General features: G+C 31.5%; 1 protein-coding gene and 3 long non-coding RNA genes across 4 annotated transcripts in view; 1 reads left to right on the forward strand and 3 right to left on the reverse strand.

Moving 5' to 3' along the window:
- The window catches only part of LOC109050433 (zinc finger protein GLI2-like), a 192,111-nt gene that overhangs the window by 116,499 nt on the left and 53,868 nt on the right, over nt 1-21,744 (forward strand). The gene's annotated exons all lie outside the window — the stretch shown is intronic.
- Nucleotides 13,842-16,975, reverse strand: LOC122146653. The gene is made up of 3 exons (XR_006161184.1): nt 16,902-16,975; nt 15,261-15,281; nt 13,842-13,931 (listed from the first exon to the last, which is right to left on the reverse strand). It is a non-coding gene; the product is annotated as an uncharacterized LOC122146653 (long non-coding RNA).
- LOC122146650 lies at nt 16,965-17,449 on the reverse strand. The gene is made up of 3 exons (XR_006161181.1): nt 17,360-17,449; nt 17,230-17,276; nt 16,965-17,063 (listed from the first exon to the last, which is right to left on the reverse strand). It is a non-coding gene; the product is annotated as an uncharacterized LOC122146650 (long non-coding RNA).
- Nucleotides 17,475-20,289, reverse strand: LOC122146652. The gene is made up of 3 exons (XR_006161183.1): nt 20,247-20,289; nt 18,619-18,696; nt 17,475-17,531 (listed from the first exon to the last, which is right to left on the reverse strand). It is a non-coding gene; the product is annotated as an uncharacterized LOC122146652 (long non-coding RNA).

The following is a 21,744-nucleotide window of genomic DNA, read 5'->3' on the forward strand; positions in this document are numbered from 1 at the left end:
AACTCATCCTAATCTTGATGATGAACTGAGGGTGAATTTTTAGGTGAACTGTTTTCTAGAGTTAAATGGGCTCTGGTAGCTTTCGACGTCTTGACTTTGAGCAGATGGAAAGCTTCGTGTCCCCTTAGCCCCCTATTTAATGAAACGCTGATGACAACCTACAATGACGATCGGATCCTCATGCCGATGATCTAGTGTCCATATCCGTCTCTTAAAGGGTCTCCCAGATGAGATCATCTCAAACCACTCTCGAATCAGGCTGACGTCCTTGATGAAGCCGCACATGTTGTTTTCATGGCAGAGGTCACCTGGCCTTCACCAGCACTTTCCACGGTCCCGGTTAATGGCTGAGAGTTGGGTTTCAGTGACTGATTGATTCCAGCTCGTGTTCTTCGTGTGTGGTGGAGTAATGGGAATGTTGGACCTCTCAGTGTTTATCCTCTCGTCTCCTCATGGCACGTCGCCCGTCCTGATGGAAACCTAAAAGAAGTTTACTGTCCGTATGAACCATTAAGGTAAGGAGTTCACGATGCTGACTCTGGAGCCCAGATCAAATCGCTAGAAAAGCTGAGTAGTTATTGTGTTTAATAATTATAGACATGATTGTTGTTTGATGTCCAAATCATCTCTGCACTGATATAGACATTTTACTCAATGCCAAAAACCGAAATGCAGACCTAAAAGAGCTGATTTGGGGGAAAAAATCAAGCATTAAAATATTACATACAATATTATTAACATCATTATTTTTTTATTTATATATTATTAAAAACTTTAGTTAACATTTTAGTACATTTATTTAAAATTCTTTAAAGTACATTTGAGTTGTGGTTTTTGTGTCATTTGCATTATTAATAGTATTTTTTTAATATGACTATAGACTTTTATGTTTTTAGGTTTGTCCGTATGTATATATTGTTACTACAGTAGTTTTTGTAAATATTTGAATGTTTTTTATTTGGTTTTCAGTTTTCACAATTTTTACCGCTAAAGTTTTAATAACACTTTTGTTCTTTTTTTATTTTTGTCATGTTTTATTATATATTTTTTTTATAATACGGTTATTATTATTTGTGTAGTGGGTTATATATATGTGGTTACACACACACACCACACACACACAATACACACACACACACACACGGATACTTAATTTAATATATAGATATTTTTTGATATTATTTACAAATATGATTTTGTATTTATTGGTGTATTGGTGTCTATGCAGTTAATGTCTATTAAAAAAATATTTTTTTAAATATAAATAATTGTTATATATATATATACCATATATTTATTTGTGTTTTATATTTTAATTATTTAAGTAACTTCAGCTTCAACTTAACAAATTAGAAACATTTTCCTTGGCACTTTAATATATATATATATATAGAGAGAGAGAGAGAGAGAGAGGGAGAGATGAGAGAGAGAGAAGAGATTTTAAGTTATGCATTTTTTTAATGATGGTTTTCTAATCTTTTACTAAGCGATAGCCCTGCTGTAGAATTAGTTACTGTCGATGGATAAAATGTTTAAGACGAACTAATACACAAACAAAACAAAAACACAAATTAATCAGAAAAAATAAGCTCTAATATCAGCCTAAACTGGTTCTTGACGCTAATAAAATAAACATAAGTACTGGTTATATCAATATGGTCATTGATTAGGTTGTGCATCATTTTAATAACGAGGTGATTTGAGATAGCGGTAAATCTCTGGAAAATGATTGTTTTGTAGATGTTTACTGGGGTTTCCACGCCCACTTCAGTAAGGAGGCGGAGCTTCTGTTTCAGGCGCTGGAACTGACCTATCAGAAGGCGCTCCAGTCTCACCTGAAGAGCTCCGACAGCATCATGTCTCTGGCGCAGTCCCGACCGCTCGTCCTCCAGCTCGCAGGAGAGCACTCCAGTGAGAAACCGCCTCTTCATAAAGACTCGTTAGTGCGTGAATCAGCTTGTCACTCTCCAATCTCACTCTTCATTCTCTCATAGTCGCACGCGTGTAACTGCTTGTAAAACACACTGTCGGGAAAACAACTACCTTGGGATAGCAAAAAGTAGTGAGAAATATACAGACGTTTACTTTTATGAAAGAAAGTGATATTTAGTAAAATAGCAGTACAGATGTATGTTTATCTATGAGGAGTGGACTTTTAAATGAAGAAGATTTAAAAAGATCTTGTCATGTGTCATGGGGTATTTTGTTTGTACCCAGTAATTTTTACTCGGTATTCTCTCCAGCTAAAAGCGGGAGTTCTCGTGGATCCTCTTCACTCCAGCGCTCGCGCAGCGATGTGGACGTGAACGCCGCGGCCCGTGTCAAGTCACGAATGCCTGCCGTCCCCGCTGCCGCCCCCTTCAGCTCAACCGCGGCACTGCCACCGGGTTCCTACGCCTCTCTGGGTAAAACAACCAACACTTACATGTTTAGAGAGGAAATACTGATGGAAGACAGCCATCCCAGACAATCCCATAAAAAATGGGGTGATTGTGTGAAATTTAAGATGCCTTTTTTTTTTTTGTTTTTTGGTGTCTAAGGCAAGTTCATCTCTATCATTATTATTTAACAATTAAATAAATTTTATATATATATATATTATATATATTTATATAGATATATGATATATAACTATATATATTACTAATGTATGGCACTTAATAATATTTAGTGCATAAATACTGCTAGAGTATCTATATTTTAAGTTTTATTTATATTTAAACGTAATCTCCGTTTATTATTGTTTTTGTTGTTACAGGAGCCAACACCTCTTATAATGTGGGAATGATTTATATATTAATATAATAAATTATCATTTAATTTATATTTAGGACATTAACTGTAAATGTGAGCTGTATATGTGATTGTGCATATTTTAAAACCCTGTTTTTTTTAGATTTTGTTTTTTTTTTGGCGCGTTCTATTGCAGTTAATATCTTTAATTACTGGTAGATCAAAACTTACATTTAACACTCCCAATATATTTTTATTTATATTTAAATTATAATTCAAGGGCCATTAACTGTAATGTGCACTTTATATACTATAATATATATTATATTATCATATATTACTATAATATAATATCATATATATATATATTATTGTATATATATGATATATATCTTATATGTATTAATATATCATATATATATATTTATATGTTTTTTTATATATATGTATACTAATATATTTATTTTATTTATTATTTATTTATTAATTTCTATTTTTTATTATTTAAATTTTAAATAAACATTTATATAAACTATATATTTAATAATATTGTAAAGTAAATTTCAAGGGCATAAATGTGTGAATATAGTATCATATATTTAATTTAATTTAAATTTTAAAGTATTCTTTTATTTTCGCGGTAGGGAGGCTAATAGATATATATATATATATAATAAAGATATATATCTTATATATATATATAGATAATTTTATTTTATTTTTCATTTTTTAATAAAATATTTTTTTATGTAGAGAGACCAAACAATCCCAATATTATTTGTCTACATAATTATGTAATTATATGTTATATATATACTTATATCCAAGAGTTATTCATTATTTAAACTTATAAATATTTATATAGTTATTATTTATTATTAATTAAATGTGTGCGTGAGTCGGTTTGTGTGTGGTAGTGTGTGTCTGTGTGTGGGTGTGTATACAAACATAAAAAAAATTAAATAAAATTTAATTATAATTAAACATAATAATAAATTAAAAAAAATAATTTTTTTTAAATTAATATTTTTAATTATATTTTTAAATGTAGATTCTATTATCTCATGATAGAATAACACATTATTTAAGTTTACAAATGACCAAATGAAACATATTAACTCAGTTTATTTCCTGAACTAGCACATTTTTTTGTAAAGTCCACTACATCCGTGTAATGGTAGGGGAGATACACACAGCTTTTTTGGAAATACAATTTGGACATACAAAAATAACATGGTTATATGAGGTGGTTTTGATGAATAAACAACACTCCTGCATGATCCCAGACGGCTTCCTCTAACACGCGCTGATGCTTCTGTTGTCTTCTGTTTGGTACCTCTGCTCTTATTTTGTCAAAAAGATGCGCGCTGGAAGTGTGGAGGGTAAGATGTGTGTGTCTCATTGTCCGATTGCTGGTATTCTGTTTTGTGTTGAAAAAAGGATCAGTCTGTTTGAAGACGTTACACAGTAAGTAGCGGGTCCAGTATGTAGGGCTAGTGTGGGTAATTTGATAAATAAGTGACATACAGTCACTCAAGAGATTTAGATACAACATTCTCCAGCATTTATATGAATATATGTGTTGGGATGAGCGGTTTGAACATGTTGATGTCAGTCAATGTCAGAGTTTTCACAGCGTCTGTTCAGTTTGGGCTTGGGCTTGTTGAGTATTAAGAGGTGTGTGTTTGGGTTTTGTATTCAAGGTTTTTGTGGGATGTAATGCATCAGTTTGCACAGTAAATGGATTTGTGCACTAAGAGTAATGTCTGTTTATGTAGTTATAAAATAAATATATATTTTTGATTAAAATACTGCATTTATTAAAGAAACATTAAATTAATTAAAATTTGTGTATAATATATTTGTTTGTTGTAATTTTTTAGATAATACATATGTATATATCAATAATAATCATTAAATATTGAATAAAGATTTTATTTGTGTATTATTATAAATATATTTATATTGTAAATTGCATTTTAATTTTTAAAATTAGATTGATATTATTTGTTTTAAAATATCAAATATTAAATTAAATTAATTAATTAATTTCCACAATTTGTTACCGAGGGGGGGGCCAACATTTCCAAAATTTACTTTTTTGCATAATATTTATATTTCATTTAATTTCAATTCAGTTTTTATTTTAATTTTAGTTGAATTTTTAGTCATTTTATATGCTTTTTTTATATTTCTAAATCGTTTTAGTTTATTTCAGTTTTACTTTTTTTCAGTTGTAACTTGTTGCATTTTCATCTAATATTTTATTTAATTTTATGTTTTTCATCTAATATTTTATTTATAAATTATTCAGTTTTCAATTTGATTTCAGTTGAAATTTCAGTCATTTTATGGGCCTTTGTAATTTTTTTTAATTTTAAAAAATATTTATATTTCAGTTTGTTTTATTTCAGTTATTACTATTCATTACTTTGTAGTTTAAGTGTTTAATCAAATATTTATATTTAGTGTTGTTAATTCACAATGTCTATATTTGAATTGTTGATACATTACAAAAATAGATGGTATCTATATATATAGATTTTATATATATATATAAAATTAAATATAAAAATAAATGGATTTTGCAGTTACTGAAATATATATATAAAATTAAATATAAAAATAAATGGATTTTGCAGTTACTGAAATGATTTTTGTGTTCATTTATAATTTTACGGTTCTGTATGTTTTCCTCTATCTTTCTGCAGGTCGTGTGCGAATGAGACGACAGAGTTCAGAGACGGTACCTGGGGGCGGAGCCTCTGTGACAGACAGCAGGGGGCGGAGCCGAGCCAAAGCTGTCTCCCAATCACAGCGTGAGTTTGCAGTTACGTCATCCTGTTCAGCTGTCCTTCTATATCACAAAAAATACATCACAAACAAAAACCTTCAAACAAAAATCTACACAAAAAAAAATAATACAAATAAAATAGAAAAAAAAAAAAAAAAAAGTCTCACAAAAAAAAAAAAAAAAAAAAAAAAAAAAAAAGGATTTTCACAAGTTTCATGTCTGATTTTATTGTGAACATTCATTGTTCACTTTAAACAAATAAAAAAACTTCATCGAACACATTTTTACAGTATGCTTTAATATCACTGGCTGCAGTGTAATGTACATTATACTCCAGTATAATGTGGCTCTCATGTGTTTTCGGTTGATGTCCCTCTTAATGAAGAGATATGAACTCTGTCTCTCTTCCTGTGCTGCCTCATAAACATTAGCATGCTTTAGATCAGCGGTAGTTCATGCTGATGCACAAGCGTAGGTCATTGCTGATGCATGGACTATAGGGTTATTGTATAGTTCTCTTCACTGTCCCGCATCAAGGGACTCCAGATCATTATATTTGTCAGGGGGGTAAAACTCACGGTATGGAGTAAAACATGGATTGACGTCTGCATGCGTCCTGTCATAAAAGCATGATCCACTGTACTGCTGTAATTGATTCCCGTTGTGTTATTAGTATGATTTTGCTGTTATATTTGTCAAAGTACATTAAAGCCTAATCATATTAAACATCCACCCAGCGTCATTATCATTCACTTATACTAAATCTATATAAAAAAAATAATTGAAATAAAACGGAAATAAAATGAAAATATTTTAAAAAATTATAAAAATAAATAAATTCCAAAATATTTAAAAAATGTATATTAAAAATTTTGAAATGTTGCTTTGCAACTAACTGAAAAAATTTAAGTTGAAGTATGAAAATTACTAACTGAAATAAAACTAAAACTGAAATAAGAATAAATTAAAACTATTTTGAAATGTTGTTTAAAAAACAAAAATGTAACAAAAAATTAAAAAGAGAAAACATAACACAATGTACTTAACAAATTACAGCTAAAACCAAAAAATAAATGTTAAAAATGAAAAAATTAAATTAAAACTATTTAAAATATCAAAAAGAAAAAAGGCACATAACACGATTACTAAAGATGTTAAGCCAAAACTTAAAAAATTAATTGTAAAAAATACCCAAATAATAAAATAAGTAAAAAATACTTTATATGATATATATATATATATATCTACTATAATTCTATTATGAGATATATATATATATATATATATATATTTAGATATGATATGAAAATTTACAAAAAGGCAAAAGACACATAAATAAAATGACCTAAAAAATTAAGCTACACCTGAATATTTCCAATTTTAAAATAATTTAAAAACTGTTTAGAAAATATAAAAAAATGAAAAAAAATGACAAAAGAAAGGAAATAACACATTATAAATTAAGCCAAAAAAACGTGAAAAAATAATGTTAAAATTTAAACATTTAAAAATAAATGAAAACTATTTTGAAATGTTTAAAAAAAAACTACAATAGATTTAGCAAAAATGTCAAAAGCAGATAACACAATTACTAAAAAACTAAAATCAAAAAGATCAAAGACAATTATACATTTTAAAAATAAAATAAAAATATAAAAAAATGAAAAAACTAATCAAAAAGATCAAAGCACAAAACACAATTACTAAAAAAATTACAAATATTTAAATGAATTCTAAAAAATCTAAAAATAAAGCCAGTTCAATCTTGAAATAATAAATAATACTAAAATAACACTCTTTCCATCTCACAACAATCACATCATAATAAACCAAAATCCCAGAAACTGTTGAAAATATGTCTCAAAAACATATTTTAAATCATGAATAACAATGCCATCATAAATTAAATTTGGAAGCTAAGTATTTAAAAAAAGAATGATTAACTGAACAAAAGCTTGCCATATTAATCTGAACAAAAGCTTGCCATATTAATTAACTGAAAGCAAAGCTTCGCCAGATTAACTGTGCTATTTTCTACTTCTATCAATGTACGAGTGGACGGTTTAATACCACCCAGCCTCTGTTTTTGTGTTCTGATGCATGTGCTGGTTCTTATCCACTTTTGTTGCTTTACTCTAGACATATACAGTATTACCAGTAACACTGAAGTCACCAAATTATATGTGTGCAGTTCAGGTTCTAGCTGGCAGCCGCTATAGTTCACCCCGGGAAGCCTCCTGGCTCGGCTCTTCCGGGAGAAGCTCGGAGCCGCCTGATCCACTCGAGCGCCGGCAGCCGGAACGCAGTAAGATCCCACGAAGTCAAGGTTGCAGCCGAGAGACGAGCCCCAGCCGACACACTCCAAACGGTGAGACATTTACATCCTGTTGACCTCGCAAGACCACATCTCATCCAATGCAATGTAGTACTGTTCATACGGTAAATAAACGCGCGGCTCTTGAAACCGCTTTTTAAATTCAAGCTTCAAATAACGAATTTACCTTCTTGTGCCATCAACCAGTTTCACATTTACAAACTCTGTGTCTCTGCTACAGTAAAAAAGGGGTACACTTTTCACATTGGTCTGAACAAAAACAGCAGACGGGGCTTACTGAAAATGCAAATTTGCTTCTCAGCCAGTAGGTGGCGCCGGTGATGTCGGAATGGCAGAAATACAGCAGTTTCCCGTAACCGCAGTAGACAAAGCAGCGCAGCAGCTGACTTTGAAACATGCAGAGCTCAATTTATTCAATGACATCACAGCTTTTGAAGTTTACTCGTCACATTAAAGGGAAGTTCACCCAAAAATGAAAATTACCAGATGATTACTCACCCTAAAGCCATCCTCGGGGTTATGACTTTCTTCTTCGAAGAATCCAGTCAGAGTTATATAAAAAATGGTCTGCTTTTCCAAGCTTTATGATGGCAGGAATGGGTGTTAGTTTTCAATAGTCCAAAGAAATGAAATAAAGCGCATCCACCATCTAAAAATGTCCCCTGCTCGGGGCTGAATAAAGGCCTCTGTAGCGAATCCATGCGTTTTTGGGAGAAAAAAATCCAATTTAATCATGGGTGGATCGCTTTATTTCCTCTTTTGGGCTACTTAAAAATAAAATCCATTCACTGCCATTTTTAAAAACTTGGGAAAAACAAAGGGCATTGGATTCGTCCCGAAAGAAGGAAGTCATACACACTAGGGTGCTTGAGGGTCATTTTCATTTTTGGTGAACTTCCCTTAATGCCAATGCAATTCTTGCTTTCCTCCCCAAATTTAAGACCTCCTGAAATCATGGTAAGACTTTCTTTACAAACTTGTAAAAGACTTTTCATGACCTTAAAAATTTTAAATCTTTTTTTTTAAAGGGCCATAACTTCATTGAGGAAAATTTTTGTTTATCTCATGAAAGTTAAACTGTCTGCTCCCTACTTTCTTTTGAGCCGAGCAACAGTGAACCGTAGGAACCGTGGACCGAACGGGCTGCGAGCTGAAACCTTTATGTGCTGATATAAATTAGCGTTTGGCCATTCTGTGCTTGCAGAAAATTTGCGGTTCCCTGTTACTGTTGATCATGTGAGCAGTGTGACGTACTGCATCAGGGGGGCCAAAACCAAACTGCAGCTCCCTGCTGTTTTTTCTTCTGTTTTCTTATATGAGCTTCATTCCTGCAGGCTTGTAGTTTTCTGGATATAAATGTTCTATTCTTTAATATTTTTTGGCCTGCAAACACTGATGAAACATGTAATATTTTGTGATTGACCTGAAAAATTTTTTAACAGGTGTGGATTGCCTGGTTCTTTGCTCTGTTGTCAATATGTTTGGTTTAATTTTTTCCCCTAATTTTTGTTGGGTTTTTTAAAATTTTTTAAAGATTATTTCTATATTTTATATATTTATGTTTAGTACTTATTTAAGAAATTTCCTGAAGGAAAGTTGATTTAAATAATAACAATAATATTAATAAAGTATTGGTTATTGTTCTTTTCCTATGTTCAGTATGGTTGGTGATTTTATTTTTTTTCAAAAAGGTTTGTTTGTTATATATATGTAGGGTTTTTTCTTATGATTTTCGAAAAGGGGGAAAAGGGACTAATAAAATAAAATAATATTGTAATCATATCTCTCTCGTTTCCTCCTCCCTCCTCTCCCTTTTTCCTTCTGCCGCCCGCCCCCTTTCTTGTTGTTGTTGTGAGAGAGAGATGATATACAATTATTATATTAGTATTATTATTAATTTCCCCTTTCAGAAAATCAAAAGACAAACATACATATATTAACAAAACAAAATCATTTTGAAAAAAATAAATCAAACCAACCATACTGAACAATAGAGAAAAGAACAAAACCAAAATAACTTTCTTAATATATTGTTATTATTAAATTCAACTTTCCCTTTCAGGAAATCTTAAATAAAGTAACATAAACAAACTATATAAAAATATAGAAATAATCTTTTAAATATTTTAACTGAACAAACAAAACATTAGGGGGGAAAAAATAAACCAAACATTAATGAAACAACAGAGCAAAGAAACACAACAGGCCACAATAAAACAAACACATGTTTAAAAAAAGTTTTCAGGTCCCTCACACAAATTTACAGTTTCATCAGTGTTGCAGGCCGAAAAAATCTTAAAGAATAGAACAAGTCTAGATCCGACAAATATCAGCTGCAGTGACTTGAAGTCATATAAGAACAACATGAAGGAAAACGCCAGAGGAGCTGCAGCGGAATTCTGGATCCCAGGACTGTTCAGTGACGTGCAGCACTGCTCACCACTGTCACAACAGTAAACCGGGAACCGGCAAAGGCTTCTGACATGCCACAGTAAATGAACGCAAACGCTAATTTATATCACGCACATCCAAGGCAGTCAGCAGAGCCGTTTCGGGGGCCTACGGTTCTCTGACGGTTCACTGTTGCCGGCTCAGAAGAAGTAGGGAGTGACAGATGGAAACTTGTCAGGTGAGTAATAAACAATAGTATTCTCAAAAATTGAACAGGAAAGGTTATTGATGGGTCCTTAAAAAGATTAAATTTAAGGTTCATGAAAGTCTGTTATTTGCAAGTGGTACAATGAAAGTCTTAAACATGATTCAGGAGTATTAAATTGGGGATGGAAAGACAAGAATGCGATATGGCATTAAGGGAAAGTTTCACCCAAAAATGAAAAGAAAAAACGACCCTCAAGCCTCCTAGGTGTGTATGACTTCCTTATTCAGGTTATGGGATAAATGTGAGCTATTTGGTGGTTGCTAACTGCCGTGAATGGGATGTTATTTTTCACGTAGTCCAAAAGAAGTGAAATAAAGCGCATCCATCCATGGAATATAAATATGGCTATTTTTCTTACAAAAAACGCAAATGATTCGCTACAGGAGGGCCTTTATTCAGCCCCGGAGCAGGTGCGGACCTTTTTATGATGGATTGGATGCGCTTTATGTAACTCTTTTGGACTATTGAAATAACACCATTACTGCCACATACAGCTTGAAAAGCCAGGACATTTTTTAATAACTCTGATGGATTCTTCTGAAAGAAGAAGTCATACACACCGAGGAGGCTTGAGGGCTGAGGAAATCATCTGGTAATTCATTTTTGGGTGAACTTTCCCGTTTAAGGTGACGAGTGGTAAACTTCAAAAAGGCTGTGATTTCATTGAATAAATATGAGCTATGATGTTTCAAAGTCAGTGCTGCGCTGCTTTGTCTACTGCGTTTCTGGAAACTGCTGTATTTCTGCCATTCCGAAAGCGCCACCTAGGCTGAGAATGGAATTTGCATTTTCAGTAAACCCTCTGCGTTTTTGTTAGGAACCCCCCAATGTAAAATAACCCTGTTTTAGCAGCAAAGGACACAGAGTTTTAAATGTGAATGGTTGATGGACAAGAAGGTATTGTTAAATTTTAAGCTGAATTTAAAAAGTTTTTAAGAGCACGCGTTTATTTAGAGACAGTACACTTGCATTGGAGGGGATGGTCTGCGGGGTCAACAGATGAAATGTCTACCGTTTCGGTGGGGGTGGGCTCGTTCTCGGCGCAGCCTTGATGCGTTTGGGGTCTTACTGCGTCCGTTGCCGGCGCCCGAAAAGGGGTCGGCGGATGAGGGATTCTCCCGGGAAAAACAAACCAGGAGTTCCGGGGAACTAGAGCGGTGCCCGCTAGAAAAACAGACACATATATTGGGACCTTTAGTGTTTCTGTTTTAAAAACTGTATATGTTGGGTAAACAAAAAAAGGGGAAGGGGGCACATGCACAGACACAAAAAAAGAGGGTGTGTGAGGCGTTAAACCCCCACGTCTGATAGAAGGAGAAATATCAAATTAAAAGGCAAGCTTTTGTTCAGTTAATCATACATTTTGATTTTTACAAATAAGGTTGTTGTTCAGCCTGAAAAAAGGGCTTTTTTTTCAGCTTTAATTTTGATGCCATTGTTATTCCCCGATTTAAAATTGTTTTGAGACATATTTAAACAGTTTCTTGGCTTTGGTCAATAACTGAGCTGAATGGCAAAGCTGGAAAGAGTGTTATTTAGTAATTATATCAAGATTTTGAAAATGGCTTTATTTTTAATTTTAGAATTCATTTAAAGATTTTGTAATTTTTTAGTAATTGTGTTTAGTTGCTTTGATCTTTGTTTGATTAGTTTCATTTTTTATTTTTAATTTTATTTTTTCAAATGTTTAAATGTTGTTTTTCAGTTTTCGCGTAGTTTTTGTTAATTGTGTATCTGATTTTGTCATGTTTGCTAAATCATTGTGAGTTTTTTTTTTAAAACATTTCAAAAATAGTTTAATTATTTTTAATGTTTAAATTTTCACATTATTTTTTCGTTTTGGCGGATATTTAGTAAGTGGTATGTTCTTTGTCTTTTTTTAATTTTTTATAGTTCTAAACAGTTTTAATTTATTTCTAAAAATTGTAAATATTCAGGTTTGTGTAGCTTCATTTTTGTCTTTATTTATGTGCTTTTGCCTTTTTTTGTAAATTTTCATAAATATATATATATATATATTATATATTATAATAATATATTATATATATATATATATCTAGATATATTATATAAAATATTTTTCCTTATTTATTTTAGCATTTGTTTACAGTATTTTGGAAGTTTGGGATTAATCTTTTAATTTTTACATTATTTTTTGGTTTTATTTTGATATTTTTAAATAGTTTTAATTTATTTTTTAATTTTTACATTATTTTTTGGTTTTAGCTTAATTGTTAGTAATTGTGTTATGTTCTCTTTTTTATTTTTTGTTACATTTTGTTTTTTAAACAACATTTCAAAATAGTTTTAATTTATTCTTATTTCAGTTTTAGTTTTATTTCAGTTAGTAATTTTCATACTTCAACTTAAATTTTTTCAGTTAGTTGCAAGCAACATTTCAAAATTTTTATAATTTTTTAAAATATTTTCATTTTATTTCCGTTTTATTTCAATTATTTTTTTTATATAGATTTAGTATAAGTGAATGATAACGACGCTGGCTGGAAATAACTAACCGAGGCCATTACCAACAATGACACTGATTAAACTGATTCGCCTTAAATGTACTTTGACAAATATAACAGCAAAACCGGTTGTACTGAAAGTTAACAAAAAGGGGAATCAATCACAGCAGTCACGTGGATCATGATTTTATGGACAGGCCGAATGCATACGTCAATCCATGTTTTTACTCCGTAACCAGTGAGTTTTACCCCACCACAGGATTAGCTGATATGGATTCCTTGATGCGGGACAGTGAATGAGAAAACTACATTACCCATAAGACATGCATCAGTAAAAACAGAAACTACCGCTGAATCTCAAGGCATGCTAATGTTTATAAGGCAGCAAAGGCAGAAAAGGACAGAGCTTCATAATCTCTTTCATTAAGTGGGACATTTCACCGGAAAAACACATGAGAGCCACATTATACTGGAGTATAATGTACATTACACTGCAGCCAGTGATATTAAAGCATACTGTACATCTGTTGACCAAGGTTTACCATTGGTTTAAAGGGAGAGTTCACCCCAAAAAAGAAAACACTGCCATCATTTACTCACCTAAACACAAACAATGAATGTTCACAATAAAATCAGACATGAAACTTGTGAAAATCCTTTTTTTTTTCTTTTTTTGTTTTTTTTTTTCTTAATTACCTGACCCTTTAATTGTCTCTATAATATTCCTATCATTCACATGCAAAAATCTTTATCTAACAGTCATAAACCACATAATACAACTGAACAGGATGACGTAACTGCAAACTCACGCTGTGATAACACTGCCAACTCCACGCTTGATGGGGAGTACAGCCTTTGGGCTCGGCCTCCGCCCCCTGCTGTCTGTCACAGAGGCTCCGCCCCCAGGTACCGTCTCTGAACTCTGTCGTCTCATTCGCACACGACCTGCAGAAAGATAGAGGAAAAAATACAGAACCGTAAAATTATAAATGAACACAAAAATCATTTCAGTAACTATCAAAAATAAATATTTGATTAAACACTTAAACTACAAGAACATTTAGTATAATATATATATATATCTATATATATATATATATATATATGAAATAAGTTTAAATAAAAATATATAAAATCTATTTTTAATGTATAAAAATTAAATATAAATATTTGATTAAACACTTAAACTACAAGAACATTTTGAAATAAGTTTGAGTTATTAGTATGAATATTAATAACTGAAATAAAACAAACTGAAATATAAATATTTTTTAAAATTAAAAAAAATTACAAAAGCCCATAACATGACTGAAATTTCAACAGAAATCAAATTGAAAACTGAATAATTTATAAATAAAATATTAGATGAAAAACATAAAATTTAAATTTTTAAATGTTTCTTTGCAACAAGTTACTAACTGAAATAAAAGTAAAACTGAAATAAACTAAAACGAAAAACAAAAAAAAAACAATTAACACTAAACCGATTTAGAAAATATAAAAACAAAAAAAAACAAAAAGCATATAAAAAATGACAAAAAATTCACTAAAATTAAAAATAAAACATGATTTTTGAAATTAAATGAAATATAAATATTATGCAAAAATTTTAATTTTGAAATGTTGCCTGTCCCGTAACAATAAAAAATTAAGTAATTAATTAAATTAATATTTATATTTTAACAAATAATATAAATCTAATTTAAAAATAAAATGCAATTTACAAATAAAAATATAATTTAAATCAAATAAAAGCACTTAATTCAATAATTTAATGATATATAAATATATATTTCTAAAAAATTACAAAAACAAATATATTATACACAAATTTTAATTAATTTAATGTTTTTTAATAAATGCATATTTTAATCAAAAATATATATTTATTTATAACTGACATAAACAGACATTACTTATTGCACAAATCATTTAACTGTGCAAACTGATGCATACATGCACAAAAACCTGAATACAAAACCCAAACACACGACTCTTATACTCAACAAGCCCAAACTGAACAGACGCTGTGAAAACTCTGACATTGACTGACATCAACATGTTCAAACCGCTCATCCCAACACATATATTCATATGCAATTCAAAAGAGAATGTTGTATCTAAATCTTTTGAGTGACTGTATGTCACTTATTTATCAAATTACCCACACTAGCCAATAAACTGGACCCGTCTTCTGTGTAAGTCTCAAACAGACTGATGCTTTTCAACACAAAACAGAATACAGAATCGGACAATGAGACACACACATCTTACCCTCCACATTACCAGCCGCATCTTTGAGCAAATAAGAGCAGAGGTACAACAGAAGACAACAGAAGCATCAGCGCGTGTTAGAGGAAGCCGTCTGGGATCATGCAGGAGTGTGTTAATCATCAAAACACCCTCATATGAACATGTTATTTTGTATGTCAAAATTATATTTCAAAAAAGCTGTGTGTATCCCACGTTATGTGTAGTGACTTTACAGAAAATGTGCTAGTTCAGGAAATAAACTGAGTTAATATGTTTCATTTGGTCATTTGTTAAACTTTAAAAATGTGTTATAGTCTAATCATGAGATAATAGAATATCATTTAAAAAGATAATTAAAAATAATTAATTTAAAAAAACTAATCATTACAAGTGTAAAATTCTAATGCAAAATACCTTAAAATTTAAATAATATAAAGATAGGTTTGTATACACACACACCCACACACACACACACACACAAACAGACTCACGCACACATTTATTAATAATAATAATAAATATATAAATATTTATAATTTAAATAATGAATAATATTGGATATATAATATATATATACATATAATTAACATAATATATGTAACAAATAATATTGGATTGTTTGGCTCTCTACATAAATCATAAATGCAAATTTATATGCATTTTTTTTCATAAATGCAAATTTATATGCAATATATATAGATATATATATTATATATATATATAGCTCAACTACAGCGAAAATAAAAGAATACTTTAAATTTTAAATTAAATTAAATATATAAACTAGATGCCACATTTATGCCCTTTAATTGTAATTTAAATATTATTAAATATATAGTTATAAGATACTGTTTATTTAATTTAATAATAATTAATAGAGATAATAATACATAATAAATAAATACATATATGTAATATCTATATTATATCTATAATACATATATATATAATATATAATATATATATACATATACATTATATATATATATATATACATATTTAATATATATAATATATATATATTATATATATATATATATATAATATATATATATATCATATAAGTGCACCATTACAGTTAATGCCCATATGAATAAAAACAAAAAAAACAGGGTTTTAAAATATATCTAAACAGTAATTAAAACATAAAAAAAAAAAAAACAACAAAAAAAAAAAAAAAAAAAAACAAAAAAAAAAATGTCTCAAAACAACAAAAATTCAAAATATCAAAAATAAAACACAAACTCACATTTAACATCCAAAATACAAATAAAAAAAAAAAATTAAAGTTTATATATTAATATATAAAATTCACCACATTATCAGAGTGTTTGGCTCTGTACAACAAAAATAATAATAAAAAAGAATACTTTAAATATAAATAAAATTAAATATAGATACTATATGCATATTTATGCACTTAAATATTATTAAGTGCATAATTAGTTATATATATATATATATATATATATATATATATTATAATATATATATATAAAAACGTTTATTTAATTTAAATAATAATTACTAGAGATTAACTGCATAGACTCCAAAAAAAAAAAAAATGGCATCTTAAATTTCACACAAACACCCCATTATGGGATTGTCTGGCTGTCTTCATCAGTATTTCCTCTCTAAACATGTAAGTGTTGGTTGTTTTACCCAGAGAGGCGTAGGAACCCGGTGGCAGTGCCGCTGTTGAGCTGAAGGGGGCGGCAGCGGGGACGGCAGACATTACACACTCCACACGGGCCGCGGCGTTCACGTCCACATCGCTGCGCGAGCGCTGGAGTGAAGAGGATCCACGAGAACTCACCGCTTTAGCTGAGAGAATACCAGAGAAAATTACTGTGGTACAAACAAAAATACCCCATGCCACATACAAGAGCTTTTAAATCTTCTTCATTTAAAAGTCCACTCTCAGCATAAACATACATCTGTACTGCTATTTTACTAAATCACTAAAATAAAAAAGTATGTATATTCTCACTTTTGCTCAAGGTGCTCCCGACAGGTGTTTTAGCAGACAGCGGCCGACTATGAGAGAAATGAAGAGTGAGATTGGAGAGTGAAAGCTGATTCACTGCACTAACGAGTCTTAATGAAAGAGCGGTTCTCACTGGAGGCTCTCCTGCGAAGCTGGAGGACGAGCGGTCGGACTGCGCCAGGAGACATTGATGCTGTCGGAGCTCTTCAGGTGAGACGGGAGCGCCTTCTGATAGGTCAGTCCAGGCTCCTGAAACAGAAGCTCCGCCTCCTTACTGAAGTGGGCGCTGGAAACCCCAGTAACATCTACAAAACAATCATTCAGATTACAGCTATCCTCAGAAATCACCTCGTTATTAAAATGATGCACAACCTAATCAATGACCATATTGATATCAACCAGTACTTATGTTTATTTTTATTAGCGTCAGACCAGTTAGGCTGATATTAGAGCTTATTTTTTCCTGATTAAATTTGTTTTTGTTTTGTTTGTTATTAGTTCTAAACATTATCCATCGACAGTAACTATTCTACATCAGGGCTTATCGCTTAGTAAAAGTAAAACCATATTAAAAATTGCATAACTTAAAATCTCTCTCTCTCTCGCCTCTGCTCTCCTCTCTCTCTCTCGTCTCTCTCTCTCTCTCCTATATATATATATAATAAGGTGCAAATGAAACATTTCTAATTTTTAAGTTGAAGCTGAAGTACTAAATATTCAAAATATAAACACAAATAAATATATGTATATAATATATTACAATTATTATATTTAAAAAATAATTAATAGCCTTAACTGCATAATATTTTAAATAATATAAAAATATATATATATTAAATTAAGTATGTGTGTGTGTGTGTGTGTGTATATACACTTTCACTTTCTTTTTTCACTGTGTGTGTGTGTGTGTGTGAATAAAAATGATAAAAACACAAAGCAAAATTGTTAAAACTTTAGCTAAAATGAATAATAAAAATGATAAAAACACAAAGCAAAATTGTTAAAACTTTAGCTAAAATGAAAACTGAAAACAAAAATAAAAACATTCAAAATATTTACAAAAACTACTGTAGTAAACATAACACAACATTACCAACTAAAACATAAAATCTATAGTCATATTAAAAAAACTAATAATAAAAATGACAAAACACACAACAAAGGTACTTAAATAAAAACAAAACAAAAATAAAGACATTCATAATATATAAATAAAAAAATAATACTGAAATAACACTGACTGTAATATTTTAATGCCTGATTTTTTCCCCCAAATCAGCTCTTTTAGGTCTGCATTTCGGTTTTTTGCATTGAGTAAAATGTCTATATCAGTGCAGAGATGATTTGGACATCAACAATCATGTTATAATTATTAAACACATAACTACTCACTTTCTAGCGATTGATCTGGCCTCAGAGTCAGCATCGTGAACTCCTTTCTTAATGGTTTCCATCAGGACAGGGACGTGCCTGAGGAGACGAGAGGATAAACACTGAGAGTCCATTCATACTCCACCACAGCAGAACACGAGCTGGAATCAATCAGTCACTGAAACCCAACTCTCCAGCCATTAACCGGGAAAGTGCTGGCGAAGCCCAGGTGACCTGCCATGAACAACATGTGCGGCTTCATCAAGGACGTCAGCCTGATTCTGAGTGTGTTTGAGCTGATCTCATCTGGGAGACCCTTTAAGAGACGGATATGGACACTAGATCCTCTCCTGAGGATCCCGATCGTCATTGTAGGTTGTCATCAGGTTTCATAAATGGGGCTGGACAAGAGCTTTCCATCTGCTCAAAGTCAAGAGTAAAGCTACAGGCCATTTAAAGAAACCTAAAAATCACCCTCAGTTCATCCAAGATTAGGATGAGTTTGCTTCTTCATCAGGTTTGGAGAAATGTAGCATTACATCCCTTGCTCTGCAGTGAATGGGTGCCGTCAGAATGAGACTCCAAACAGTTGATAAAAACATAAAAAAACACAACAATAAACAACACCACACCACACCATCAAATAACTTCATAAGAAAAAACAAAAAACTAAACTAAGACATTTTTAACTTTAATGAATCAGGTGAGAAATATGCACAGATCAAGCACTTTTTTACATGCAAAATCAATCTAAAACAGTTAAAATATGTGGCATTAACTGATGGACTGGAGTGGTGTGGATTATTGTGATGTTTTTATCAGCTGTATGGACTCTAATTCTGACGGCACCCATTCACTGCAGAGCATCCATTGCTGAGACACTGATGCATGCTGCAATTCTCCAAATCTGATGAAAGAAACAAAACTCATCCCTTAAGTAGTATTAAATCAAATTAACAATTTTTACAAAAAAAACCAAAACTACACAAAAAAAAACTAAACAAAACATAAATTCACTCACTAAAATATGTTTTCAGTAGGTGAACAGGGTCAAATAATTCATTTAACAAAAACAGAACCAGTTAATTTGGATGATTCCGTTTAATGAAACAGTTCAACCAAATGATTCAGTGAAAATACTTTAAAAAACTGTAGCTCAGTTAATCAAATTTTAGAAAAAGACATGCAGTTCTACTAAATACTATGAATAAAATAAAAACTCTTATTTATATAACTGAGAAACGATATTTATTTGACTATGAAAATATAATTTCACTTTATTAGAGCCATCAGTGGAGTGACACAAAATGCTTCACAGTGAGTTATGGCTCAAATGAATCACTGTATCATTTGGATGAACAGGTTCAATAAACAGAATCATCTGAATGAACTGATTCACTATGATGAAATGGACTTTTGAACACTAGTAGAGGACGTTGCAGGACAGCGTGTGTGAATCGGTAAGGTCACTTGATTGTGTCAGACTTAAACGCTCCAGCTGACATTTGCTAACTGTAACTGCATGGAAAAGAGCAACTAACGACAGTATTTAAAACATTTCATTTTGCAGTTCTTTTGTTGTCTCTAGAATGAAGAGAGTCGTACAGAATTTGGATCGACATGCGGGTGAATAAATGGTGAATTCTCACCTCTCTAGAGAATGTGTTGGCCCCGTCCTGAACCAGAAGATCTACAAAAAAATCATAGCAGCGTCTGTAAGTTCAAAGGAACCTTGTTTCTGGTTAATATCAGAGCGAATCAGATTCAGAGAAGGATGTGTTATTTCACGTGTGTGGTGTGTGTGGTGTTTTGTGTGCATGCGTGCGTGTGTGTGTGTGTGTGCGTGCTGTGTCAACTGTGTTGCGTGCGTGAGTGGTTGTCTCGTGTGTGTGTGCGTGTGCAGGGATTTCACTCTGATCTGTGTGTGCGTGTGTGCGCGTGGGTGTGTCAGTGATTGACCGGTGACAGTGATGTGAGGGTGAGTGTGTGTGTGTGGAGGGGTGACGTGCTCTGTGTGTGTTGTGTGGTTGGTGGGTGATTGTGTGTGAGGTGTGTATGGGTGTGTGTGTGATGTGCGTTGTGTGCGTGTGTGTGTGAGTGTGTGGTGCGCGTTTTGCTGTGCGGTGTGGCGTCGCTCTGCGCGTGCGTGTGCGGTGCGTGTGTGCGTGTGTGTGTGAGTGTGACGTGAGTGGTGTGTGAGTGTGCGTGTGTGGTGCTGTGTGTGAGTGGGTGTGTGGGTGTGTGTGCGTGTGAGTGTGTGAGTGTGTGAGTTTGTGTTGGTGTGTTTGGTGTGTGTGTGGTGGGTGTGTGTGTGTGTGTGTGTCCCTCACCGTCTGCAACAGCCACTGGATTAGATGTTGCCGAGGTGCTGGTCTATGAGGGGAATCAGCCGTGGATAGTGATGTGTGCTGAAAGAAACAAAACAAAACACATCACAGAGCGTTACTACAAACAACACACACACATATATACAGCATTATGATGTGAATGAATGCTTAAGAAAATGTTTAAAAGCAACGATCTTAGGTTTCATTTTCTGGGTGAGAATCTAAATATTTATATTTATTAATCTGTATTATATATACAGTGGCTTGTGTCTTATAAATAATAAAAATGCATATATAATATAATATTAATATATAACATAAAAAAAAACAAAAACACAAACAAAAAAATAAACACAAAATAGAAATTAATATCAATACATCTTCAACTATAATTACATATAAAATCATTCATGTATTGATACTTTATATTATCATTTACAATATTTACTATATAATAATCACACTTAAATTTATTATTCTATAAAATAAATATATATATGAAATAGAATAATATAACTACTGAAAATACATCTTGTATGTACTATAATTAATAGTATATTTTATAAATATAATATTAATTATTGCACACACATACACACACATACACATGTAATGGCTATAATGTAATATTATATGTTCTATATATTTTTCTTATTATTATTTCTAATATTGAGAATTCATACAAATATTCCATGTGTAAATGCTGTTTAATCTCGGTTGAGTTGCTCTCGTAGCAGACAAACACACAGACTGAAGCTGCACTCCACAGCATCATTTATTCTGATGTAAAACTGATTTTGACCACATCAGGAATGGAGAA

The sequence above is a fragment of the Cyprinus carpio genome, chromosome A11 (assembly GCF_018340385.1).
Source record: "Cyprinus carpio isolate SPL01 chromosome A11, ASM1834038v1, whole genome shotgun sequence".
NCBI classification, from domain to species: Eukaryota; Metazoa; Chordata; class Actinopteri; order Cypriniformes; family Cyprinidae; genus Cyprinus; species Cyprinus carpio.